This window comes from Manis javanica, chromosome 3, assembly GCF_040802235.1.
Source record: "Manis javanica isolate MJ-LG chromosome 3, MJ_LKY, whole genome shotgun sequence".
Lineage (NCBI taxonomy): Eukaryota > Metazoa > Chordata > Mammalia > Pholidota > Manidae > Manis > Manis javanica.
Window position 1 is genome coordinate 8,479,829 of NC_133158.1, and position 27,856 is coordinate 8,507,684.

Sequence of the window (27,856 nt, forward strand, 5' to 3'; positions counted from 1 at the left end):
ATTATTATTCCCATTTTGCAGAGAAGGAAAGAAAGGCCCAGGGAGCTTAAGTGAGTCACATGCATCTCCTTCAGTCTTGCACTTAGAGCCTCAGCCTGTTTCTCTACTAAAGAGGATGCACTACAGTGGGGGTGGCCTGCACTGGAGCATCACAGCTGATAGGACATCTACTGGGGACTCTGTTCTGAAAATCTAAATTAAGTTCTAGGTAATGGCCCAGGCAGTGTCACCTCAGTCTCCCAACCCTTGCCATCTAATGCTCTGGTCTTGAGTTACTGGTCCTTGGCACAGATTTCTGGGCATGCCAGGCTCTTATTTATGACTCTCATCTCTCAACCCTTTGCACCCTCTGTTCCCTATTTTAGTAGAAGTGGTTCTTTAAACAACCTGCCTGTGTCACCACCAGCTTTTTGCATATACTAGTCTCTGTATGGAATTTCTTCCCCTGCTCCCTTAAGGCTGGACTAGCTGGCCCTCTTATATGGTTCCATTTCAGGGCAATTATTATGGTTTTGTAATCTATCTTCTCCACTAAATTATAGGTTCTGCAGGGGCAAAACCATGTCTATTAACAATATTCAATCTATCCTTAACCTTAATAACATCAAGGTCATGTGCTTCCATCTAATTCCTTAGCAGTGACCTTACAAACCCACAGCTAAGGGCATATAGAGGTGTCTGCTAAATACTTCCTGCCCAACTGACCTGGTGATAAGAGATACTCAGAGGGTGGCAGTTAGAGCATCCTCAGGCCTGAAAGAAGAGTTTGGCTGTGTTCTCTAAACCAAGTGATATGGTCCTAATGCAGAAACAAGCATGCGCTCTAAGAGAGATGCTGAACAAAATAAGATTTCTCTGTCGCCCTCATCCATCTGACATTGAACTCTATTTACTTAAATTTTTATGGTACAGTAAACTTAGGAAGACTAAGAAGCCACACCTTGCATGTCCCTAGTCCCTGCGCATGGACCCCAATGGCATCTTCCCTTTTGCAAGGATGACTGGAGAGGCAGCCATGCAGCCAGCAGAAGGGCAGAGGGCAGGTCTGTCTGTGCCCGCTCAGGGGTCAGCACCCGACCCTGATGTGTGGCCCATGACTAATGATGAGTTCACTGTTTCTGAGCCTAGAAAAGGAAAGGGACCTCAATTGTCCCAGAGCTAAGATCCCCTGAAGGAGCAGCCTGAGAGCCCATGGGAGCAGCAGGCTGGAGCATCGGCTGAGGCTTGGAGAGTGTTTGGGTGGTGAGAGTCCCACGACCTAGCCCCCTTCCTGGGCGGCTCCTGCACCCCACCGTGCAGAAGGCTTGGCATGGCGCCCGCTCGTTCCATGGAGTTCTTTCTCACCGTGGCCTCTTCTACGTGGCTTCCTAAGTGTACATGTGCACAGGCTGGAGCAAACGGCATTTCCTTTGCCTCTGCTGACTGCATGTTACGTTTTTATTCAGTATATATAATTACTTACCACAAGCTACCAGGCCAGATTTTCTGAGCATTAGTCTAATTAACTTAAGCTTGATAATTATGTTTCCAATACCATAGCAGTACACACGAAGCGGCCAATTATGCCACCGGCATATTTGATTCCAATAACATGTCTTCTCATACAGTGGGTTAATTTTGATTTTTTAAAATACCCACCTGATAATTAACTTAGGTTTCAAAGTTTTCCCTCAAACAGAATCATTCTGCTATTTAAGACAGCTTCTCAAATAATTAAACACTGGACGGGAATAGTAGGTTTCTGTGTATTTTTATACACACAAATCGGTTTTTCTAATAGCAGCTCAGGATGAAGGAATGGTGGTTAAAGAGCAGACCCTTCCATGTTTCGGACTTTGTCTTTTCCACTTACATTTCCTCTCGGTTGATGAAAAAAGGGGAAGCCAAAGAAACAGGAAAACCTCCAAGATGTGTAGAGCGTTACCCCACAGGGGTAACGGCCACTTCGCCGATGCCTACCATGTGATGGGCAGGCATCAGGCCTTGAACTGTGTCCCCCTGAAAAGATTGGCTGAAGCCCTAACCCTCCATACCTCAGAATGTAACCTTGTGAGGAAACAGGCCTTTACAAAGGCAATCAAGTTAAAATAACGTCGTCAGAGTGGGCCCTCGGTCCACAAGGCTGGTGTTCTTACAAAAGGGGACATTCAGGCAACAAAGGCGTCACCACCCAAGGAGAGGCCACGTGAAGATGGAGGCTGAGATCAGGGTGATGGAGCCACAAGCAGAGGGATGCCCGACATCGCCGACAAACCCCCTCAACATCTCAGAGGGGCCCAGACCTGTGCCTCCTCGGAGCTCCCCAAGGGGGCCCCCTGGGAACAGGGCAGCTACCAACGGCTTCTTGTTGTTGAGGCCCCGGTTTGGGGTGCTTGCCCGCAGCAGCCCTAGCACACTAATGACCACGGGCACCTCCCCTCCCTGTTTTACAGATGCTGAGGCTCCAAAGCCGTGTGGCCGAGGCTGTCACTCAGCAGGGATGCCTTTCTGACTCCTGCACTCGCACCCTGGACCTCACCCCGGCCTCTGCCCCACCTCCACCCGGGAACGCTGAGAGAATAAACTCAGCAGATCCCCACAGAGGCTGCCACACTGGGGCCATTTTAATGCTTCTACATGAAAAGTAAGACTGAGGTGGTAACTGTTTCCAAGTTGATAACACAGCTGCTTTTATGTATAACAGAAAATGACTACTGGAAATACCTACTTCCTGAGGCTAGCAAAACAGAATTTTCCTTAGAGGGAGGGCGGTGGTCATTTTGTTCTCTTCCATCTCTCACATGAGAGAATGATGGTGCAAATAGTGCTTGCCGACTACGAAAGGCACAGGGGAAGTGAGTACAGCACGACTCTGTGAGTGGAAGAAGGGACACAGCAGCCGTGGAGTGAGACGAGTTACTGGGAACAGGTGCCACCCACCCAGGATGGAAACAGTTCTCGAAGCATGTTTACTGGAATCAATCTGACGGGAAGCTTGATACCAGGAAAAGGAAGGAAGCTCACTGCCACTGCAGACCTCTTACATCTATGGTGTGTCAGACAGCAGAAGCATTCAATTCCCCCAAGAATCTTTGTGATATAGAAGTTATCACCCCCACTTTAAAGGAAATAGGGGCTCTCAGCTGTGCAAAAATTAGTTCAAAGTCAGTCTTCTCCTGGTCCAGCAAGTCCTTGACAATGCCTACGCAGAACAGCCTTGCAAAAGGGTTGTCCTAGGGAAGAGTTTTCAGGGAAAAGCCTTTGCTTCTAGACCAGCAGCGTCGCCATCTCTATGGGTGCGTGCACGAGCTCACACTCAAAATGTGGGCTTCCCATTAGGGAGAATTTTCACAATTACACCGAAGTTCGTCTAGAATAGGCATTGATATCATCTTTAGGCATGTCAATACCTTTGATCAAAGCTATGACTCCTTTCTCTACAAAAGTGTGTGCATACAAACACATGTGCACACACTTTATGGGAGACTTCCCCGGGGCATCCAGGGGTCACAGCTTCAAACCCACAAAGGGTACTGAGGTTCCCAGCAGTGGCACGGCGCTACACAACATGGCACCTGCCATTGCACGCTGTGGTCAGGAAGATTCCGACCCTCAATTCCTGGCTTGCATTTCCATTTGGATACATGTGCCTCCACCACTTGGGAGCTCCACCAGGCTTCCTTCATCGTCTTTCACCTCGCTCATTGGTGCCTACACGGAGCAGGTCCCAGGTGAATGCTTCCTGGGTGCGTGTGCAGGCCTGGACCTGTTGCAGCACCCCCTCTGGGTCACAGTCTGTTTCATCCCCTTCATACTATTACATAGAAGTCATACCATAGCTAGACCTGTTCTTCTGAATGGGTTTGGAAAGAGCATATGCAACATGCAAGTGAAAACAATTTCTAACAGGAACAGCAAGCACCTACTGTGTGCAGTTTTATATACCTTATGTATACGAAATCATTAATCTTCACAGCTACCCTACAAGGGTGACCCTGTTAGGTCCCCACTTAATGCGTGCCATGCAGAACCCAGGGTGGTCTAGGCACTGGCACAGGAAGGCCTAGACCCGGGGCACAATCACAGTCGGCTGGTGCCAGCAGCACCCTGTTGGCAGCTGTGTACTGTCTCTAGACCAGGCCATGGCACCCAGATGTCTGAAATCATAACAAGAAATCAATGGGCTCATAGTCAACCACCAGAAAAGCTCATATGTAACTCACAGAACCGTATCCAACCGCTCCTCAAACCACCACTAATGCACCTCAGCTCCTCTGGGGGAGCCCGTCTGGCCTGTGAGGAGGCCCTTCTGTGATGAAGAAGAGCCTGCCCTTTCCCCCCCATCCTCTCATGCACCCCCAGCACCCAAAACACCAAACTCAGCCCTGTGATGCCAGCAGGTATCCAGGGAGAGGCAGCGGCCTCGTGGAGGACACTGGGGGTTTGGATACCGTGGGAGTGGGGGGCCAGGGCCCTTCTAAAAGCCATTAGAGTGACATGTACTTACTGTGCTACCTAAATGAACACATCTGCTGGCTATTCAGCTTGGGGCTCACTTACCTGTGACCCCGAGGCTTATGCCACATGATACACTGTTCTTTCTTTTCTACTCGAAACAACATCACCACCCCCAGTGCAGCCTTCCTCTAGTCTTTTGTCTGGGGGTTCCACCCCATAAAGTTCTCAAGGAGTCCTCAGCCCGGATGTGTTCAGATGCATTCCACATATTCTGAGAGGCCCTATCCTCACCCCCCAAGTAGGCAGATGGTAGTAGCTGATGTGCAGGCTGGGCACAGAGCAGGGACCAAGCCCCAAACTTGCCCCCCAGAGCTCACAGCCCCGGGGCACTGCCCAGAAAACAGTACAGCATGTTACCTGCTGCATATTGTCTGTGCCTACGTTCATGCCACAGGAGCAGAATTAAGTATGTGCCACAGAATCAGAATGGCCTGCAGAGCCTGCAGTTTTTACTGCCTGGCCCATCACAAAATCATGGCTCTACCATTTTTCAGTACATGGAGCTGGGCAGCATACTTTATGTCTGTGCCTCAATTTCTGTATCTGAAAACTGCGATGAGAGTTCCTAGCTTATAAAGTTGTTACGAGGATTAGATCAGTTGACGTATGAGAAAGTCTTTAAATCATGCCTTGCACATGGTAAGCTCTCTTTGCATGTTAGCCACCACTGCTATCATTGCCGGCAATGGTCCCAGGGTTATAATTACACGTTTTTGCTTTGTTACCTCTCATCTTGTGTGTCTCCCCACCAGACTCAAATCCCCAGCAGAAGAGGGACATTTACTTTCTTGTTGCAGCCATTGAGCTGAGCGGGGTTTCTGGTACACAGGAGAAATTCAATCCATATTTGTTGGATGAATGAGGTGCAAAGGGAAGCAATTTTCCTGACACGACATGGCCAAGCGGCCATGGGCTTGCACCTGGTTCTCTCTGCTCCCCTGAGTGTGGGCTCTAGACCAGCAGCCTTAGCATCATGGGGAGGCTTGTTGGAAAGGCAGAGTCAGGCTCCACCCCAGACCTAGTGAATCAAAAACTCTGTTTTAACTGCCTCTCCAAGAGATTCATGGGCATGTTTGGGTTTGGGAAGCATTGCTCTGACCTATAATTTCCAGTTAAGACTGTCTGCTTATTCACTCAACAAGTAATTAATATGGTATCAGTCTTTCTACGGAGCACTCCTGTTTTGCTCCCCGAATGCCCAAGCTGATGATTTCTCTTCTCCCACTAAGGGCCTGGGGGTGTTTAGATTCTACAGTAAGGTCACTGTGCTGTGTCAGGAAGTGCCCTCTCACCAACTGGCTTCAAGCCGCAGCAGCACTGGGCTGACCTCTCTGCACAGACAGCTGCTTAACATTCACACCAGCTCCAGGGCCCAGGCTGCAGGCTGCAGCGCATGCTCTGAAAATCCGCTCCAAAATAATTTCCCTGCGTGCTCCTACCTCAGTGAATTGCTTCTCTTTTGCATTTTACACACCAGTGGCCGCAACCAGCAAAATACACAATCCATTCCCACATTTAGTAGCTCAGGCACCTCTCTTTGATTCTATACATGAAAGCAAATCATCTCCTACTCATATCACAAACCAATTAAAATTCTCCCCACGCCAACTCAGTTTTTCTTATTGTTGCCTTTCTCTAAAATCCTCATCTCTTCACCTGTTTTCATAGAAATACCTGATGCAGCACATTAGAGGATGAGGGTGTGTAAAATTAGCTCAGAACCTTACCATGGATTCCCATTTGTCACAGCAACAAGTTTCAAATTGTGGTCATCAGATGAACACTTTACATTAGAGAAAGACTGATGAGCATAATTCTTACAGGTCTGAACTCTAAACTCACAGATGGCCTCAGAGAGGGCTGATGGTGCGGAAAGGAGATTAGGATAAATCTAATTAGTACAGGGGGTGTTCCCGTTTCTCCAGTCAAGTGGTAAGGGATGGGGAAGAAGTGATGGATGGACAGAGGGATATAATGAAGACCCATTAAAGTGTTTCTGATTCCCACGCACAGTGATGGAGCACATCACCCCATTAAGGGTTCTGGGAGCTAACGTGGCCACAGTTTGGCATGTGACCTCGAAAATGAATTTGCATTGCCTGCGCAGCTCTTTGCACTTATCCACAGGATTTAAATGAGCCTGCAAACCCTGCCTGCCAGGGAGCTCCCCGCCTCTGCCTTAGGGAGGAGAGGGGGGCCTCCCTACTCCTCCTTCCCTCTGGTTGCTAAAGGCTCGCGGCCAGAGCCCCATAGCTTTTCTGCTCCAACTGTTCTACGCCTTGAATTTCCTAGGGAATGGGCTGTGGGTGGCCTCAGTTCCCGAGGTGGGGTACTGACACAGACAGCTGCTGTTGTCTTCATTGGGTTTGATGGCCACAAGTCGTCATCATCACATGCTGTCTGGGGACCTGAGGTCAGGGTCTGAGGAAGAAAAGTGGGAAAACAAGGCCTTTTTCTCAAGAGCTTGTGACTCTGTCACAGAGATGTAAGAAAATAATCTAGGACATTTCCCAGGGTAAGTGCAAAATGAGGGCCTGCCTGGCTCTGCTAGCTCAAGGAGCGGCATGCACACAACAGTGGTCCCCCAGGGAAGAGCCACAGGAAGGGGGCACCCCCTGGGGTTTGAGGAAAGGCACTCTCTCCCCTGGGTGACCACACACATGTCTTAAACATCTCTTTGCTTCTACTCTTGAGCCTCTGCAGTCCAGCATTATTTAGAATGTCAATCGGGTCACGTGACTCTCCAGTAATAACTGAAGCTGACATTTATTAAGCACTTGCTGTGTGCTCAGCACTGATTTAAGCACAGTTCCTATGCTATTTCATCTAATCTTTACAACAGCCCTGCCTGGTAGGTACTAGTATCATCCCTGTATTACAGATGAGGAAACTGAGGCACAAAGCAGTTACCTGACCCAGTAAGTAGCAGGATTTGTAGACAAAATCAGGCATCCTGCCCCCAGAACCCAGAGGCTTAACTCCTATAGGCCGATTCTTTGTTGAGTCTCTGCCCTGCCATCACAGGTGGGATAAAACCCAAATGCCTCTCTGACCACACCTTGCTCCCATCCCTCCCATGCTCTCCACGAACTCCAAGTTTGGTCCCCTTTGGGCACTTGCATTTACAGCACCCCGCATTTGCCTGGAAACCGTTCCTGCCTTTCCACCCCAAGCCTGGAAACAGTAGGTGCCCTTGATTCTCAGCTCTCCACATTTCTGTTCTCCTCTTCCCACCAGGGCACCTCAGTCAAGGTCATGCTTCATCTCCATGACTCCCAGATCTGTTTGAATTCTGGAATTCTCTCATGCATTCCAACCAACTATATTCAGCAGTTACCGGTTGCTCTTACATGCGATGCAGACACCTCGTGCTTCTGACAAGCAAAAGAGAAACCTGACTGCAGCTCTACCAGCCTGTTTCAGTCCCTCCAGTAAACAGCACTCACCCTGCTGGATACTCAAGCCAGATGGGAGGCATTCTTAGCTTCCGAGTCCTCCTTGTCAACTCCATCAACAAATCTCCCTGCTGTGGTTTAAAGACCCATTGCCAAATAGCTTACCTCCACCGATCACCCCGTGATAGCCCCCTGAGTGGTCTGCTTGTTGCACTGCTGTCGAAGAATATAGTTCTATTATTTACCTAAAATCCTCTCAAAACCTCTAAGAAGACAGTGAGTGGACCTGAGCTGGAGCTCTGAGGTTCCTGTTCACCTTGTGTTTCAATCCTCCCCACTAAGCAACCAGTTTTTATGAAAAGAAACCTCACAGTTGTACGGAGCTGAATGTGCTGAAGCTGATGAAGCGTAACTGAGAACAGCCAGAGCATGGACCTGCCCTTCTACCACTGTTAGAAAGGAGAAGGACGGAGACAACTGATCAGCTACTCTGATCTCAGGTGAGGCTAGTGGCCTCGAGTCCCCAGGACACCAGCCCAGGCAGGGAGCTGCGGCCGAGTCTGCAGGCCTTCATGAAGCACTTGCCACTTAGCTGTCGGCTCATCAGCTCGGACGTAAGAAAGGATTTCTAGAAGAAGATGGCAGCACTGTGTGCCATTCTTGCTCTGGGGTGCTTCTGGAAGCCATGGCTGGGATCAGAAAAGTAAACATTGTTAAGGGACGAGGGATGGTTGTTCTGGACACGCACCAAAAGCCAGGCTCCAGGAAGCTGGAGATGACAGAATCCGACCTTCCCGTACGTAAGCCGTTTCTGGGCTTTCTCCCTAAGTTGCCTCTGTGGTGGTTTGCCTGTTTCCAGGGAGCCTTCAATCAGAATATTGGGCTGAGCTGATTCATTACTGTGTTCCACATCAGCTCCACGATTAATAAGAATAAGTCTTCAGTTACGTGAGGAAGGCATAGAGTGCGTTATGGTTTCACCTTGTGAAAACATCATTTTTTTTCAAAACCCGAGTTTCTTCCATAAACTAACTTAGAGTGCCCAAATACGCACTCACGTGAATCCAGAACAATGCCAGGCCTCGATACAGGGATCCGGGTACACCAAACTACGCCTGCTTTCTTCCTGAGACATCCACCAGTCGGGGCCTCTCCCTGCGGCCCACCTCCTGAAGCCCCTTGGCAATGCCGTCACTTCAGCTGGGCCGGGAGTGCCCCCCGGGGCAGCAGAGGACGCATCTGTTAGGGTCCTGAGTGTGCTCCCAGCACTGAGCAGCGCCCACATAAACAGGGGCGATGGACAATGGCAGAGAGACTCCCAGCCGCGCAGAGCACAAGAACTCCAAAATGCAAGGTCACAGGGACACATACTTGGTGCCCGTCTCCATGGGGACAGGAACAAAACTGACTTCTGTGGCACTCCTACGCAGCAGGCAGGCCATGGAAGTGGCTTTCACCTGCCACATCACCAGAATCCCTGCCAAGCAGGCCTCTTGAATCAGTATTTTAGAGACACTCCATCTCCTCCTGTGGAGACCCCGCAGCTCACACGGAAATGGGACTGTGGGAATTCTCCACGGGACACAGCGTGTCAGGTCTCCGCAGCCTGGGGTGTGACACAGAAGGGTTCAATGACTCACAGCTGTGGATTTAACTGTGCCTTGTCCTCATTACAGATGAAGAAATAGAGGCCCAGAGGGTTAGGGAGTCCAGTCCAAGCTACAAAAGGCGTCACAGTTGCGATCTGGATCCACTGTCTCTGGTTCCTTCCGCATGTACAGGAAGGAATAAGAAGGCACCCTGCTCCCATCTTCCTCTGCTCTTCCCCTTCTGAGCTTTGGCCCCAGGCATCCCAGAGGTGCCTCAAGCTAACTAGAAGCCCTCCTTTAAGTGCAGGATCAGAAACCAGATTCTATACCCATTTTATTTTCTATGCTAGGCCTCTGAGATACAATGTGAAGATAATTCTTTGCATAATGAACTCTGGAATACAGATCCTCCCTTCTGAATGTCCTTGCTACACTGAAAGGGTGTTCTGATGTTAGTTATGCCAATCTCCCTCTTCCTGGTAAAGATGCTTAGGAGCTTAAAGGCATTGGTGGGCCCCGCTCTCTGCGCCATGCGCAGGGCCTGACCTGGAAGAGTGTGTAACATTACCCCTTCCATGGCTCCCAAACACACAGCCAAAGGGCTGCAAAACATATGGGCATCCTTGGGAGATAAAAGCATCGCTAGGTATGGGATCAACAAGCCCGAAAGGCCACGGCACCTGACAAGGGAGGAAGCATTTTGGAAAGATAAGTCGAAATGCATTTACGAGTCCAATGCATCCTGCAGCCTGCTTAGCTGTGCTACTTGGTTCATAAACCGGGGATTAAGTCCATTTTCATTTCAGCTTTTCAGTTCACCTTTAAGCAACCCCTAAGGTTTCCAGAAGAATTTTGTTTGACCTTTAGCTAAAGTTCAACCTCTACCAAGTTACCAATTTTGGCTGGTCCCTGGGTGATCACTTAAGACAGCTTCCACTATAATTCAAGGAAACAATAATCCCTGGCCTGCAAGTTCACAAAGGGGGGATTCCCACGGGTCTGAGAGATGGCCAAAGTTATGGATTTAGTCCTGCTAATGAATTTCAGTGATATTCTCATTGTACGGCATTGATCACGGTAGTCAGCCTGGACGCATTTGCTGGATATTGAACCTGGGGCATTTATCTCCACCTGGTCCCAAATGAGGGCTATCTCACTGCTCCCTTGTACTCTAGGCCCCAGAAAAGAGATGCAGCCCGGGGAGGAGGGGATCTGCACCTTGTTATTTACTTCCAAAGTTGTGATAGGAATGTTAAGCCCATGGCTGGTCTTTGGTGTCCACACGGAGTGGCATGTCTCCACTATCATGCCTGTGCTCTGGATCAACATTTGTCGGACACCTGGCTTTCAGAGACCTCTCAGCCACACTCAGACAGGAAAAGTGGGAGGAAAAAATGGATAAAAAGCCGACTTTCCAGTTCATTGTGAAGAATGGGATTTTGCAGGTATGTTTTATGTGTCCTGACTTACTTCGTCTACTAGATCTGCCTGATTCATAAAGATCAAAGTTGCAATAGGTGTCCACCCTCAGAGGGTTTTTCTCAAACTTTTGATTATGTAGTCGACTACCAGATTGTTGTGTGCTTGCCGTGAAGATGGAGCTGCTCCTGTCCAGAGAAGTGAGAATGGGGCTCCCGGTTAGCAGGGAAGCCACTTTCTTCCTACCCACAGAACTGCGTCCATTAAACAAAGGGAAATGCAGTGCGTATCCCACTCATGAATCAAAACGGGATCTCTGCAGATGCCGTTTCCCTACCTTTCCAAGTGCCGTTGGGCCACCTGAGTCCCTCTCTGCAGCCCCATGGACTGGAAGCATGTTCATCTCGGAGGAAGGGCTCCTGGCTTCCTGCAGATTGTTGATACCGTGACAGGCCGGATTCAGCTTCCCGCTCTCTCTTTCTTATTGATTGGTGTACCTCAGGCTATTAGGCTTATTAATTAAATGATAATTTGGGGGAGGTGAGTACACAAGGAGATAAATGTCTCATAAATAGACTCACAGCTTGCAGGCAGAAGACATACGGTTATTTACAAAGTGTCTATCTTTCTGGCATTTTTTCCCCCAGGAAAAGTAATCATCGCTACCATCCTCTAACAACAGAGATGCTTGTGTTCTGGGTGGGCTTGGAGACTAGCCAAGACCATGTGTGGGTTTCTGGGATTTCGGCACCCCTGCCGGGGTCCTGGACTGAGTGAGCCTCCTGACAGTGCCGGTCTGCCAGCAAGTGTCACCCCCAGGCCTCTGCTATCTCTGAGCCACAGTGGGGCTTTGGTGCCTGAGCTCAGGGGACTGTTTTAAGCTGCTCCCTCTCCCAGGTGGCTGCCTGGCCCTGTCTGATTCCAGGCTTGGAATGCCAGAGGAACGACGTGGAGCAAATGCCCAGAGGAAGTGGAGCGTCCCCCCAGCTGAGCCCCTGCGTGCCAGGAGTCACACAGGGGCTACGGAGTACAGATGGCAGCCGCCTGGTAGGAGTGGCTGCCCCTCCGGCCTTCTCTCTCTCCCAGGATTTCTCCACCTCAGGCGCTGCTGACCTTTTGAGGCAGTTAACAATTGGTGTGGGGGCTAGTCTGGTGCATTTCAGGCTATTCTGCAGCATCCCTGGTCTCCGCCCAGTTGGTGTGACTAGCACACCCCTTGCCTCCACTGGTGACATTCTCCAACGTCTCCAGACATTGGCATATGTCCCATGGGGGTAATATTACCCCTGGTTAAAGCCAATGCCTTAAGACAAGTGGAAAGTGATTGAAGATGCTGGTAACATTTGTGAGCCTGTAAGAAACCACAGGGGAATACATCCTTATCAGCTCGCAGGCCTGGTTAGCACAGGCCACTTCTGAGGAATCTCAGAGCAGCAGAGGCCCCCAACAGGAAGTGGGAGCAGCAGGGCAGGGTCGAGAGACTGGATTCTTGGCTAAAAAGGGGTAGAAGAATGAAGGGACCTACCTTCTCTAGAGGGAAGTTCTAGGAGCCACATCACTTAGAAAGCCTTCTGAGTGCCCACTATGTTCCTCACACAGTCAGTCAACAAGTCGGACAGGGGTTCCTTTCTTCTCTGCCTCCCCACAGTCACCCTTCTGATTCTTGCTACCATCTTCTTTCCCCTGGGTCCCTCCAAAGGTTCTTTCCCTTCATCCAGGCTTGCCTCTCACTGCCCAACCCCACCACCCCATTTCTCGCTGAAATGTAAACCAGATCATGGCAGCCAGCCGCCTGCTCGCTTCCCTGCCCTTCCATTCTTTCAGGATAAAATCCAAGCTCCTCAGCATCGTGCACAAGGCCATGCGTTCCCTTTCTCACGGTCACGTGCAAATCTGCCAGTCCAGTGGGCAGCATCAGCCCCTCTGGGGCGTGGGGCACATTCCCCTGGGGCTCACACGTGGGGGCAGGCGGCACGGTCCTGACCTGGACACAGGTGCGGGCGCTCACAGTGCCGACTCGGTCTCAGCCTGGGCCGCCCTGCGCTCTGTCCAGGAGGGGGCGCTGCTGAGTTTGGTTCTCAGGCTCAGACAGAAGAATCCAGAGGAAATCTCCCGCCACTGTTCCATTTTTCCTTATATTTACTGCTGCAGTTGCCTCCTATTTATAGCACATCATACTGCTTTTGTTGTAAGAATGATATAATCTTTCCTTTTTCAATGAGTGTCCTCAGGTAGAAAAAGGAAGTTGATTTGAAGAAACTGAAGTCATAGAAGTGGTTCTGAGACATGGCAGAAACTCTGATTCCTATCGCTGTTTGGGAAATAAGGACTTCAACTTGCACTGTGGTTTTTTATGTCCCCGTCATACCTGTCCCTCAGACAGACTCAGAAGAGGAGTGGGTGCGGGGAGGAGGAGCTGGTGCACTCATTCCTTGTGATCTTTCATGAATTCTCTAGGGTTTGACACAGATGTCACCCCACCCAAATCTGAGTCGGTGCCCCACTCATGTGCTCCCCCAGCACCCCGGATGACCCTTGCTAGGCTCTGCCATGGCACCTGTGAGCTCTGGGATCATGTCTGTCCTGTTCACTGTGGCTTCCAGTGCCTGCGACAGAGCATGGCAGAGACAAGACCCCAGATAAATGTATCTTGTTTGGGTGGATGAGATGGAGAACCCCATCATCCTCTTGAGCCAGGTCGCAGCCACACCAAGAGAACAAACGAGGTGGCCAGATGACCCAGGTCACCTCGCTGGGTGACAGACAGAAGAGCTGATGATACGAATTTGGGTGCTGTTTCCATTTCCCTCTTCATTTTGAGCATCAGAACTTGACCTCCATTGGCCTCTGGAACATTCTCGTGGCCTGGCCCAGCTGGCCATCCCACAGAACCAGGGACTACAGCAAAGAAGACCGAGACATCGGCAAGATGAAAGCTTGCTTGTCCCCCCTGGTCTGTCTTTCTTTCTGCCTGGGGCTTTACCTTTACAAATGTGTAGCACTTGAAGGTATGTTTCCCCAGCCACTTCTGGAGTGTAACAATTCCTTTTTCCCTACTGACAAAATCTGAAACTTAGCCTGGAGCACTTTCTTGCCAAGGAGAGAGCTGTGTCAGACTTGTGATGCGTGATAAAGTACTACAGTAATGTGGGATAACGCTCTGAAATGTTGCCAGGGTGAGCATGCGTGCAGAATGACTGAAAGCGCCTGAAAACACAAATGGTAGCTCCGTGGCCCATCTGTAACCTCCCTGTAGGGAAACGGAGGTCCTCTTCTCACTGCTTTGCAGTTTGAACAGCCTCTGGTCGGAAACTATGGAGATTATGCCATTGAAAGTTAACTGCCATGTTTACTTCACACACCATTTTACTAACTAGAACAATCATCTGTCTCGTGAGGTCCCCCTGGCACCCCACACCGTCCCTGTAGCTGCTGCTGTGAATGCCTCACTGCAGTAGTCACAGCGTCAAACCCAAAAGCTTTGCGTGGGAGCAGAGGTCATTTTTGTAGCACTGAGAAGGACATCAGCTTTGTCCACCTTAGGACTGGAGGCTGCAGAGGGCATAGGGTTCATCGCACTTCACCTGTAGCCCCCGCACAATGGGGTGCAGTGGGAATGATCGGCAGGCAGCTACAACATTGGAAGAGCTAAAATCGTGTGGCGTTTACTATGCATCAGACATTTTGCCCTATTTTAGGTAAATCTCCTAACATATCATATAGTAAGTGGAATTATCTTCATTGTAATGGTGAGAAAACTGAGGAATTTTCTCGGTATCCCACAGACAATAAGTGACCCTTCCAGGTTTTGGCCCCAGGTCTGTGTGACTCCAAAACTTGAGTTATTTCCAAGAGAGACAATGTTGAACTGAAGCCAGAGCTTTTCCTTCCTTGAGCTAGGGTTAGACCTTCAGCACCTCATTTGTATGCTGTCATGTACCCCTAACTAGGATACATGAATCAGTGGGATTTTCCTTACTCATGAAGAGCTGGTGGTCTAAATGGCAAATTTCTCAGGCACAAAAGATAACCAAATAGTAAAAGGAAAAACCCCCAAAGTTTGGCCTATCTCAAAGGCTATGAGCACTTCCCATCCCACCTCACTCATTCTCTGGGCTCAAGCCCCCCCAGCCTTCTTTTTCACCCTCAGGGGCTCCCTGCCCTCCTCATGTGGCTGGCTGGATGCCGTGGCTCCTCTGGATCTCAACTCCAGGGCCACCTGCTCAGAGAAGCCATGCCCGACCCCTTGACCTCTGTCTCCTTCATTGTAGATCGACCCTTCCCTCCAGAGCACTTCTTGGAAGCGACCCTGATTTGTTCAGATGCACCAGTACCTCGTCTCCCATTAGACTCCCGAATCCCAAGCACCCAGCCCAGGGCCTGGCTCAGAGGATCCCCTCAAGGCAGCAATGGGGGAGCTGGCACACAACCAGCTGCCCTCACCTGCTCCCCCTTGTTTGTGAGGTGCCGGAGGGGAGGAGGATGAAACCCGTTCACTGGCAGTGACAAGGCAAGGTCTCCTCTCACTCCGCCAAGGAGTGGCTCAGAATCGCCTTCTGCCCTAGGCAATTTGTATACTTCTTACCCATCTCCAACAGCAAGCAATCCTGTAGATCGATGCCTGAGACCAAAGAGCCTTATGGAATGCTAAGAAGACGACGCACCTAAATGCACCAACTCTGACAGCCACACAAAGAAGAATAGTAATAACTGTGCTGAGCGCTAGTTTATCAACCTTTGCCACTTACAAAATTCACAGCCAATTTAATTAAAAATATAACAGCTCTGAAAGCTGCAGAAAGGACGACGACAGCAATCAGTCATTTTGTAACAGCACTGAAGACCCATTAGGGATGTTGCACTGGATGCCAGCTTTTTTTCAGTTCAGATAGTAGAGGCATTTCATTCTGCACAATTAATGTCACTGCATGAAAATATTGGCTCTCTATAAAGAAGAAAATACCAAACATCTTTATAACCCCCATTTTTTATGGTCAAAACTTGCTTGGAAAGGTGCTTTGAATTTACTTGTTGTAAGCTGCACATTTCACATTCAGAAAATTAAAATGGTTTCTACTGACTAACTCATTTAATCATTTACTTGATTTAATGAAAAACACTACGCATTTTTCTCTTCTTGGTTGCTGAGATTAATACTTTCTGTTCATTAGCAATCAAATATCGCAGGAAGGTTCACATCTTAGTCTCACTTAACTCATTGCCTTTTATTTAAAAAAATTGTAATAGAATTTAAATGGTATCTTTTAAATCACTTGGAAATTTTTCTCTTAGTAACTCACTTTGTCTTGTGGAAGACACATCGCTAGCTGTGGCACAGACATTTATCCCCAACTTTCTTTTCTAATCTTTATTTATTTTTTCATTGTTCAGGGTAGAAACGCATATGTGGAGGAGAGGGAGTGGAGACTTCTGAAAAACATTCTGAGTCTAGCTTCCGGTACCGCTAATTCATTAATACATCAGTACATCATAGAATCCCTTTGATTTATTCATGGGATTTTAGGAGATCCTGGGAGAATAAGCCCATGAAGGATGTGAACTGTGAGCATCTGGCTTTCATTTAAGAAAGAATCAAAGCCACCATGTAAAAGTGAATCCCCACAAACGTGGTGCACCTCTCCTGTCACTCACAAAGGGTCCCCCATTTCATCATCGAGGTGCCATTTACACAGTGGTCTCAGGAGTGTATAAACGGGCAGGTAAATTCTCCTCCACTTGAAATGCCTGTGAAGGCAGATTCACAATGGAACCTTTCTATGATCAGATCTGTTACAAAATAGTATACTTAATTCAGATCACTGAATAAGAGAGTCAGTAGTTCAAAAGCAGCATCTCCAGTTTTTTGTTGCTTTCATACCAAAAAGTGTTTGTTGAACCCCCAATACTTGATAGGAGGAAATAGCAAAAGGCAGACGATAGCATTTTATACTGAGCATAGATGCAGCAGGTTAAGGACATGGTGTACAAAGGAAACGCTGCGTGAGGAACGCTAGGAGGGGAGGACAGATGAACCATTCAGGCAGCGTGACAGTGACGCACAGCCCTCAGTGCGCCAGCCGTCTAAGTGCGGGAACACGAGTTCCCCTAAGTTCTACTTTCAATTATTCTCTGCTTTTCCTGTGTACATGCGTGCAAATGTGTGTGTGTCAATGAATTCATCTGCTGTCCTCGGTGTATTACTGTATTATTGATTGGTTGTGGGACAGGGACCCAACAATTTTCTTTCCCATTTTAGGTTTGGGAAAACTGAAATACACCGCAGCCATGTGCTTTAGCCCTAAGCACGGTGGTCTTTCCTTCGAAGCAGTTCTAAAAGGACGCTCATCTTAGCGTTTGTGCTGCTACCTGTGGGAAGTTTATCTCCCCTCGGTCTGTAAGACCCACGAGAGGCGGAGGAGCACGTGCCTTGTTCAGCACCGCAGTCCCGGAACTAACAAGGCTGGCAGATGCTGAGTAAGCTTTTTTGAAAGCAAGAATATTATCCTAGGGCGTCACTACTGGAAGGGTAGCAAGGCAGGACTGAAGTCCAGGTCACCCTCCTGTACTATTTCTGAGTTCCTATTCACACTTCAGAACTCTGTTCAAATGCCAAGTCCCTGGGAAGCACTTCTGAGCTTCCTCCTGACATTTCCTAGGCCCCATTAATGCTTTATACCCATCCCTCTCTGCTGAGTACCTGGCTCTCTGTGTGCTATCGTCTGTTTATGGAACCCCTCTTTCTTCTAGGGATCTATTCCCTTCTTTGCTTTTCAGATGGGGTTGATTGCATTTGCAATTTCTACCTGGACTCAGGGGTGGACTCAAGATCCAGGTCTCGTAGCTCAGAGCACCCCATCCAACCAGCCATGGTTCTTTGGTTCAGCCATGGACATGTAACTCTAATTGGGCCAGAGCTTTCTGTGCCAATTTTTGTAAGCATCGCTGTGAAAACAGTCTTTCCACCATAAGCTAGTAGGATGTATGTCTCAAGTCTCAGGCAGTTAGTGTTCAAATGGCCTTCTTGGGGGAGAGACTGACTGAAAGAAGTAGAAAGACACAAAGCCCTTGATGATTGCTTGTGCCTCTAGATCCAGCCATGCCTGAATGAATGCTACATTGAATTTTTCAGTTTCATGAACTAATAAATTCTTCCTCCATCCTGTAAAGCAGTTTGAGCTGGGTTTCTGTCACAGGCAATCAAAAGACTCTTAATTTCTTGGTGCCACCGTCTGTGGACCATGGCTCTTAAGAGCAGGGGCTGACTCATTTCTGCATCCCCAGTGCCTAGTTCAGGCCCTGCCCTCAGTAAAAGCTTGTTGAATGATAAACCAACAGACTTCTAGGGTCAGGCATTTTAGGAGGGAGACTAGCAAGAGGAGCTATGTGAGGGGCCTTTGTATCTTTCGGATCAAACTGTCAGAAAAGGAGAAGAGAGCATACAGGCACCCCCGAAGTAGAGGTGTCAAGGTCACCTGGAAGAGGATTGGGCCAGACAAGGGCTATCTTCTGGCAGCTTAGGTTAAGACACTGGGAGCCTGCAGCCACAAAATGGATTTCACAGTTCTGCATTCTTACAGTGAGACTTGGTCTTAATCATTACGACAGTATTTCTGCTGCAAATGGAATTAACAACCCCACATGCTTTGGAAATGTTCAATAGTTAATAAGACCCTTATGGCTCTGCTGCTTTTTCGAACTCCAGGACCGGTTTTGGGCTCCAGATGGGGAAACCATGTCAGTTTGAACTGGTAACTGAAGCCTGCTGGGAGAGAATGTCTTCCACTGTAGGGAGGAAACAGATGGTGCCCACACTTATTTGGGGTTTTAAATCTAAGGCCCTGCCATATCTGGCACAACACAGATACGTGGCACAACAATTCAAGAACTCATGATTTTTCAGCCTATTTGGAAGGTGAGGACTCTAAATATACCCTCACCATGATCCAAATATCTGTACTGGTACTAAGCTTAACAATCACCCAGACCTGGTTCAAATCCCAGGTTTGCTACTTTTTTTGGCTGCAAGGCCTTGTACACATAACTTAGTATCTGTGAGCCCTTGGGTTCTCATGCAGAAGACAGGACTACACCACATCCTCACAGACAGTTTGCAGAGACTCAGTGAGATAATGGATGGTAAATGCCTAGTGAGGATCTGGGACATAGTGAGAGTTCAGCATACATTAGCAATGACTGTGATGACAACAACCATGATGTTTCGAGTCTTTAAACCGAACTTTGCAACCTGAATGCCTTATTACTTAGGAACTAGCATTTCAAGCGTATTTGTCCACCTGTCATCATTTCTCCATATATTGCTCACATCAGCATCATCTCAAATTTCCTTTCCTTTCGTTCTGAGGTCCTTGTCCTTTTTTTTAAGGTCATGAAACTCCCCTAAAAATATGACAGAGTCTGAATGAGGAGCCCATGTCTCCAGCTCCTCCAGCACTGTGCGTGTTCCTTATGAACCCTCACACCTCTTTCCCCCTGCACTGTCATGATCCACTTGCTTGTTTCTAGAATCTTCCTGAGTATAATGGAAGTCAAGGACTATATCTGCCCAGAACACTATTTTATTTCCCTTGCTTAGCTCAGTGCATGGCAGAGAATAGTTGTTCAATATTCACTGAATGACTAAACGAAAATCACAGAACTTTCCCCGGGCCCCTTTATATAGACACCCATACTCAAGCTTTCGGATCTAATTTCAGGGTCTAGGGATTCCAGGGAAAAAAACCTCTATTTGGGATGATCATTAAAGACAACAGAGGGAAATCTGCAGGCCAAGGAATAAAGCAGGCTTTCCTCCTGACAGGCCAGAAAGAACGTGCAGATCCGGTGTCAGTCTCCAGAGAGGAGAGGCCGTCTTGATGCTGACGCAGTGCCTCAGGTGAAGGGAACCTCTGCCCAAGCCCCTCATTTTGCCTTAGATGCAAATGACAGCCAAGCCTTGTCCAAGATCACCTGGCTGGTGGCAAAGAGAACCTGGCCCTCCCGGCTTCCAGACCACGCTCACCAAACCTCATCTCCCCACTCCCATGTCACCTGCCCAGAGGCAGAGTCGTTGCCAGAATTCAATGAGGATCTCCTTCAGAGCATCCCCAGATGATAATTTAAGGAAGTATGGGATTTACCTGACCTCCGTTGAATCAGGGGATAGGCCTGATTCAAATTTATCAAGATCTATAGCGTGAAACTCTTGCCTCAGGCCTCATTTGAAAGATGTACCCTTTCTATCTTTTGCACTGGTGGGAGGGTGACGTCAGGGGGAAAGGCCTGGTGTGTGAGAACAAGCCCTGTGAAGGCAGGGAGCACGTTCCTTTCTCACTCGGGGTGGACTGCGCTGAGCGCCCAGGCCTGGCTCACGCGGAGTTCCTGAGAGGGGGACAAAGCCCATAGCATTTCCCAGCTGCGTTTCCTATTAACATGAACCCTCAGCGAGCTTCTGAACCTGGGACGATGGTTCGGGAACCCATCAGTCTCACTGCCACACTGCAGGATGTTTTGCATGAGCTCAGCCAGAGATTTTCTTTTTATCCATGAAAAAAGGAACTTACACTCCATCATGCCAGATGCTCAATCAGATAAATATCACACATGAATTTTTGGAGAAATATTATGTGATTGGAGAACACCTGCAGTTCTGTAGAACATATTGTTGTCAGAAGTTGAGTTACACTAAATATTACACATCAGACTTCCCTTCAAAGGTCTTGTACTATATTTTCCCATTACAACACAAATGGCTCCTTCTGAAGCACAGTCAGATTTTAAAATGTACCCGCCTGTCAGCATTACCACAATTTGATTTCAGAGGCATTCACATCATTAGTGATGAGATCATTCCTGTCTCAGAAATGGATAATATGGAAGAGATTTCCCTAGTTGCTACTTTGATTTGCAAATTCAAGTCACCGTTAGGTCTTAGTTTAACAAGAGCAGCCACCATACTATTTGCAGAAAGCTGAGGAAAACACCCGACACTGTGTTATGAGCTTTGCACCCACAACCTCCTTTAATCACCACGGAAGTCCTCTGAGGCAGTGAGGTCGTCTTCCATGTCAGGACACTGAAGTTCAGTGCCCAAGTGACACGGATTGCGGGGCATGTGCTGTGCTCTCAGCTCTCTGCGATGTTTTCTTTAGATTGCATTTCATCTCACCAAAACCCTTTGGGGTCAGTGCCTCATGATCCACGATGTATAGTCGAACAGACTGAGATGGCGCTCAAGTACGGTTCCAGTTTACTCCCAAGTTCATACACGCTGTTCCATTTGACAATATGCGTGAGGGTCCTTTCTTGGTTAAAAGTAAAGACTTGGTGGTAAAACCTCTCAGACGCCACCTTTGCTGGTTGTATAATCTCGGGCAAGCGCAAGTTAACCTTTCTGCTGCTGTTTCCTCCCCTGTAACATGGCACGATCATAGGAACTCCTCAGAAGGTTGAGACAGTGCAATGCAGAGCGCTTAGCCCAGCATCCACCAGACAGTAACTACTCAGCAAACCGCTGTATTGTCACTGTGACTAATAATAATGACAATAACAGCTCTTATTTCCATATAAAATAAGGCTACCTCATAAGGGCTACAGGGATTAAAACAAACCAAAAGAATATAATGAGGGTGAGCTGATTTGTCTACTAAGGACTAGTCAAAGACATGGTCCCACCAAGCAGAGTAGAGCTATGGCTCAAGAGCGTGCCTTCTCTCAGTAGGTCAAACAGCCTTACGTGACCTCACGTATCTATCTCCTTCCAGAAGGTCATGCATTGTTTGAGTGCTGGCATAACAAACAATGAGCGCCTCATTTTTGTCTCTGTCTGAATCCCTGCCGAGGTCCTGCCCTGTGGTCCTAACCCCGGCTCTTGTATATGTTCTGGACCATGGCTACAGGGGAGAGGGGCACACAGGGACCACCTCTGGGCTCATCAGAGTGGACGTGGACACTTGCAGCAAGACAAGGTTCACTCTCCTTTTCATTCGAAACATGATTATGTCTGTTATTGGAGTGATACTGTTCTGGAGGCAAAACGTAATGTCTCCACTGCTCAGTATGTATTGGGTTAGGTCACTCTTTGTTTAATGCTCTCTGACGGGTGTCCCATAAAAGGAGAATAAAAGCCAAAGCGCTTTCCCTGGTCCTGCATGATCTGGCCCCACCACACCCATCTCCTTCCCCCCAGACCTGTCCTCGGGTCTCCCGTGAACAGCATCTGGGGCTTCTTCCACCCTAAGCCCCTTCCACCAGCAACTTTCCCTCAGCCTCTGTCTGACGTTCTGTCCCCAAGCTTCTCATAGTGGCTTCTTTTGTTGTTTCGCAGCTCAAATGCCAGTCTTCAAAGACACCTTCCTTGCAAACCCCTAAACCGTGCAACTTTCTCTATCTAGTTCTTCCCTTCATTGTGTCCACTGCTACCTGAAGTCATCTTATTTCTTTGTGAGTTTATTAGGTGTCTGCACTGGAATGAAAATTCCTTGAGGGAAGAGACCAGGCCTGCCTTGCTCACACTGCTGATATCCTGTGCCTGACACATCAAAAGTGATCAATAAATACTTGTGGACTGAATTCATGGCAGCCTGACAGAATGAATGATCATTAGACCAGGAATCAGCAGTTGAGTCTTCTAATTCTACTTTGTTTCTCACCAGCTGTGTGCCCTGATTTAGTCCTGTCCTGACTGACTGGTGGGTTTTTATCTTCTAAATAGGACTGATAATGCTCAACCCTTTCCCACAGACTATCTCTGATGAGCAAACGAGATTCATACCTATGTGTCTATGAAAATACTTTATAAATTGGTTATAAAGGATGCAAAATAGGTTTCAATTCCCATGTCAAATCATATTAGACAGGTTCTCCTGAAGCACAGGCCTGACACAGATCCCTAGACTGCACTGTTCTCAGTGAGAACATCCCTTAGTGATGTCTGCCTGGGAACAGGGAGAGGTGGTGAGGGGCATGTGTCCTATGTTTACCAAAGAAATGCCCAACATTAGAAGGCACAAATTAATAATATACAAACAGCTTCCTCAAGCTTCCAACAGTAGCATTTCTGCAAAGTAGAGCTTGGTATTTGACTGTCTTCCTTTGGCCCTATTGAAATGTATTCCACTGACCATATGACTTTGGTACTAAAAACTAATTACAAAGACCTCTTCAAAGATTCCACCATGTATTTGGTATCATTGCTAAAATCCTAACATTATTTTTGGAAATCATCAAACAGGAAAATCACAGAAGACAGGCAAGAAAGAGAAAACAGAGGTTTCCCATGTGGAATAGTATAACTCATTCACCACAAAGTAGCAATTTGTATTACAGATTTCGTCAACAGTGAAAGACAAGTATGTCCCCAGAAACTAGAGCATTTGACGTCTGTCTTTTTCAACGAGCCACATACACAGGAGAGGTGAAGTTTGGGGTTCCTTCTTTCCCCCTCAGTAACCAGCCATGGTGCGCTCTCTGATAACACTATCACATCATTTTGGAGGCACTGAGACAGATTTTAATTCATTTAATAATTAGGTCAATAAAAGCTATTACAGCTGAGAGCTCCATTAAAAGTCCATAATGTTACCATAATGGGAGAAAAACTAATATAGTTCTGTTGGAATTTTTCCATGAAATTAATATTAGAGAATTTTAGTGGGCATCTTAAATAGCTTAAATAGACATTTTTATGAACAGAACTAATCATGGAATTGAAACAGATGAAAATTGTTACATTTGCTGTGATAAGTATCCATGTTCACAGGATTTTATCAGGCCTACTTCTGTGAAGGACCTGGACATTTATGACCACGGGGCAGTATATTCAATGGGCCTGGCTCACTGTTCATGGCCCCTCAGAGGCCACCAGCTCGTGTGTTGGTGATTACTGCTCGAACACTGTGGTTCCACTTCTCAGAGCATCTTGGCTGGGGAACATTCCAGATCAATAACCCCCCAAATCAAAATCCTTCTCCCAAGTCCTCTCTGTGGCTGATGATATTAAACCTTCAGACACTAGTTCGGACATCTGAAGTTACTGAGCAGGACACAAGCAGAGAAGGGATTGTGTCCACACTGCCCAGAGATGTTTTCTCACCTCTACTCCATTAGCTTGATCACTAAAGGTCAAGGTTAAGATGAACTTCATGCAGACTCAAGTATATGGTCACATGACTTGGGTAAACCCTGACCAGGAGAGCCAGACAGTACCAGGAAGGAAGCTTAAACAAAGCTCGCTTTTGGAGCACTCGGATACTACGGCTCTGTGAGTTACTCAAATACACGAGACCCTGGGTAAAGCTGCATCATTGCTACTGGGGTGCTGCCAACTATTCTGACAATCACACAGAGTTGACAAGAATGACCAATACAATCAAAGGCCAAGGTCACAGATATACCCAGCAACATGATACACTGACCAGACATTTGCTAATACACACCAAGAGGTTACACTGGAGCACGTAGGGGATTATTCAAAGTCTGTGGGGCTTTGGGATGGAAGAACCTGCCCTGCATCTCAGCTGTTCTGCTCCCAACAGTGACCAGGTGCAAGTGAGCTCCCCTCTCTACTCCTCCATTTCAGCATCTGGAAAATGGGGATTGATGGAGCCCATGGATGCTGGGATGTTTGAAAGAGATCACAGATGAAGATACCCAGCACTGTGGCTGGCGGAGAGGAAGGGTTATTCTTTAGTGGAAAGAGAACCCTCTTGATGAGCATTTGGGCAGATTCAAGGCCTTATGTTCCAGGACACATTTAAAACATGAATGGGAGGGGGGCCTCCACTAACCCCCAGCTCCACTGGTGTGCTCTCGGAAAGGCTCATGCATGGTCAGCCATGCTGAATCTAAATAAACCAGGAAGACGCACATCTGCACCTATTACTCCATCTCCCCCACCCACTGATAAGATTCCCGATGGAATTAGAAACACTAGAAAATCTACTGAAATATTTTTATTTAACTCAGTTTTAAGCAATATCTGTTGGAAAATGCCTTCCTGTAGTAAAATGGCCTTCCTTTGAATGTATTTATAGGCTAACGCATGCAACATTTGTGACGAGTCCTCATTTCAGTTAACAAAGCAGGTCTTGGGAACCGAGAGGCACAGTCAAAATGAACAACTTCATCTGACCATATTGACTTCCAATCGAGCTTTGTTACCTGAGAAGGCTCAGGCAGGTTATAAAAGCTTGGCCAAGCTTATAAAGCCATGTGAAATAACTAATGGTACAAGACATGCCTGTCCTTTCTTAAGGCCTATGATCTTCAGGGAACCAATAGGTGGGAGTATCCATACGGGTTTCTTTGTGCATGGGAAGCCAAAGGGAAGAGGTGGAGAGAGTAATAGTATGAGGCTGTTTCTAAGGATTCATATTTGGAAGCCAACTGGGATACCCTACCTGGAAACAAACAAATTCTGCAAAGAAATTTCATAGCTGGAAAATCCTGTAAACGAGAATTCTGAAATTAGCTAATAAACTGTATTTCGGAGGAGGATGCTGGAGAGAGGAGACTCTTTCTGAGATTCATTTCATTTAGCTTGTGATATTACTGGGCATTAACTTGAGATTCACTATTCCTGTGGCAAGTACTTACTTTTGCTAAAATTACCAAATATTCTCTGGAACAGAGAATCTTATCAGAAAATTGATCTCTAATACATAAAGGCATCTCATACGAAAAAAAAAAAGTTGCTCTGGGGGAATTTTTTTAAATGGTTCACTGCAGGCTTTTCACAGACTCACAGAAATTTGGAGATTGCCCAGATAGTGTTTCCGTGGAAAGACAGAAAAAGGAACAAAGACATATAATGGTGGTGACTTCAGAGGCTACTACCATTTTCTAGTTTATTCAGTGAGGGCAGCCGAGGTTAATAACAACGAAGTAAAAACCACTCGGGAATACACAATTATTTACAAAAAAAAACTAACCATTCTTTCTTGTTACTCTGACAATTGCCAAGAAGTGTAACTGTACTGGCTCGGTATTATTTAAATTAAATTATCAAATGCAAATGCGAAATATGAACCTCTCAGCAAAGCACTGGATTATAACACCACATCCCATATTCAAACTAAAAGCTGATTACTGGTTCTGGAGCTATAAACATGTCAGACAATAATTTAATTGCTTTGCAGGGAGAGGAATATGCAGCATTCCTGTTCTCATTCTGGAACTCAATACGATTCCTTAATACAATATAATGATCATAAACAGACACAAAGTCTTCACTCGACACCTGCTTTATGGTAAAAAGAAGCTGCAGCAAATTTTTGCAAAGCTCAAGGAACTAGGTGGTGCCAGATTTTTTAATCAGGAAGCAAAATGTGTTTCTCACCAGGTGGCCCAGGCTTTCACTCTGGTTCACAGAGTTGAAGATGCATTTTCCAAACGGGTTTAAATCTGTAATGAATTTCCCGGGCCAAGGACCACCTTCTAAAACAGCTAATTTCCTTCCTGCCTTTGGGCTGAGCTGTCAAGCAGAGGCAGCCATCAAGTGCACCCGTTTCTTGGGCCACTGGTGAACACAGATGTCAGAGTCAATGCTCATTAATTCCAGGACCAGGACCAGGACCAGGGGAGGACTCAGGAACAGAGGGAGGGTCTGATGGAACTAGGGCTCCATAAGCACTTCCTGAGCACTCAAGTTGCTGATCGTGAAACCCAGACAGGAAAGGGGGTGGGCAGTGGGGCAGAAAGGGGAAGCCAGAGAGAGAGGTGGGGAGCAAAGGGACTGACTGACATTTGGTGACTTCCTCAGCTCTGGGAGCTCCCCGTGCATCAGCTCATAAAAGCCCCAGGGGGCCCTGGGAGGCTGGCAGAATCATTCACATCTTGCAGATGGGAAAACTGAGGCTCAGAGCGACTCATCTAGTACCGGCCATAAATGGCAGAGCTGAGTCTTGACTCAAGATCATCTCCCCCTTCCCAGTGCACCCCAAAGAGGTGTTGAACATTTCTTTGCAAACTGAGGATAAAGAGGAGACCTTTAAGTCTGGAGTCCAACTTGAATACCAGCCTTCCACTAAATGCTGTATGGAATTGCTGTGCAGAATTGCACAGCTGTACCTCCCCCTTAGTAGCTTGCTGCCAACGCCTCTGATCTAATGTTTATCCAGCACTATGCAAGGCTCTGTGCTACTCATATGCTTATGTAACCCCCACAGGGATCCCCCTGCGGACAGGAAGCACCCAACCTCTCACCCACATGTATATAAGGTAGTCTTCAACGGTTCACAGCCAATATAACTACAGTAGGACCCAATGTCTGCCTTCCATTTTTTGTAATTTACTGCTTCTTAACAAATTTTATGGTTGATATGTTATCATTTTTACAAATTCAAGAAGGACTTATTGGAAAAAGATGGGATGCAAATGCAGATCTGTCACCATGTTAACCATGGTTAGTTCTGGGCAGTGAGAACACAGATGGCTATTATTTTCTTCTCTATCTGTTTCTGAATGTTTAGTTTCCATGAATAAGTGTAAATTTAATCTTTAAAAAGAAAAAAGGAAACAGCTCTTCAGTAGCGCCACAGTGCAAGAATAAAGACACCCAATCTTTGTATTAAATAGTAGGAAGAACCACCACTGATCAAATCCGCAGCATCCATGCCGGGCACAACACCAGACATTCTCTACACGTGACGCATCAGCTCCTTCCAACAGCTCTGGGAGTAGATGCCGCCCTCCTTGCTGCACAGACGAGCAGAGCGAGGTTTCCCTGGAGCGTCTGGCCTCCACTAACCGCTCCGGCCTGAGGCTGCTCACTGGCCCCGACCCTCACGCACTCCTGCCACGGGAGTCGTCACACGTGCCTGCCCACAGCCCCTAGGTTCCCGTGTCCCGGCCTTTGCTCACGCTCTCCACTCTGCGTGGAGAGCCCCTGTCCTGCCTCCACCCATGCTTACAAACCCCTGTCAACTTTTTTGTCTCCCGCAGCGCCTCCCTGAGACTCCT

The 27,856-nt window shown here is 47.5% G+C and overlaps 1 protein-coding gene and 1 long non-coding RNA gene across 24 annotated transcripts in view; one reads left to right on the plus strand and one right to left on the minus strand.

The window, feature by feature from the left end:
- Window positions 1–27,590, plus strand: part of LOC140848310 (uncharacterized) — a 290,563-nt gene extending 262,973 nt beyond the window's left edge. Inside the window, exon 3 of the long non-coding RNA XR_012128920.1 lies at window positions 7,735–27,590. This is a non-coding gene — a long non-coding RNA (uncharacterized lncRNA). The remainder of the gene's footprint in view (window positions 1–7,734) is intronic.
- Window positions 1–27,856, minus strand: part of FHIT (fragile histidine triad diadenosine triphosphatase) — a 1,286,968-nt gene that overhangs the window by 36,966 nt on the left and 1,222,146 nt on the right. The window lies entirely within an intron of this gene.